Here is a 746-nt window from a genome sequence, read left to right on the forward strand (position 1 = left end):
TTATTTTTTGCAGACTAAATGCAACTATAAAAAATACAAAAATAAACAAAAATATTTTTAAAACAACAGCACGTAAATTGTAAGGTTACCAAGGTGATTCGGATTAGTAATTGAGCAGTTCTTTTTTAAGGCCATTGAAACAAGACAAAAGTAGATCTGAAGGTAACCCAGTGTTATGAATCAGAAAACAGTTCATATAATACTCTCAAAATCCGTATCACATGCCGTATCACCCTTGACCAATATCATCCCTCGGGCCTTAAGGCCCTTGGGCTGATATTGATGTCTCGGGATGATACGACATATGATACGGATTTTGCCATGTATTATTCTGTATGTATTAAAGGTGCAAAACTGTCCATCAATTCAAGTTTTCGCGGTATTTACACTTATCCGGAAAATTGGATCTGTCCGCAAATATTCAAGGTGTTCTCATACAACGTCTTTCAAGCGTTTGATAATGGCCCTGAAATGATACACAATAAAACTCGATTAATAATATTAAAAAGTCCAGCGTGTTCCCGGAGACAGAATCATTGGATTGTAACCATTCTGAAACGAGAAATGTCTCTTTTAACGGATAATTGCTATCCAAACACGTAAATATCTTGATATTAATGAAAACGAGTGATGTTAACGGGGAAAATCGTAAAAACATCCCTTTTTTCAGCAGATTTACACCAGTTTGTACCTTTTGTCAGTATAGCTTAAACTTTGGATAGCATTTTTCAGAAAATATACATTCA

Source organism: Mytilus trossulus, chromosome 9 (assembly GCF_036588685.1).
Source record: "Mytilus trossulus isolate FHL-02 chromosome 9, PNRI_Mtr1.1.1.hap1, whole genome shotgun sequence".
Taxonomy (NCBI): domain Eukaryota; kingdom Metazoa; phylum Mollusca; class Bivalvia; order Mytilida; family Mytilidae; genus Mytilus; species Mytilus trossulus.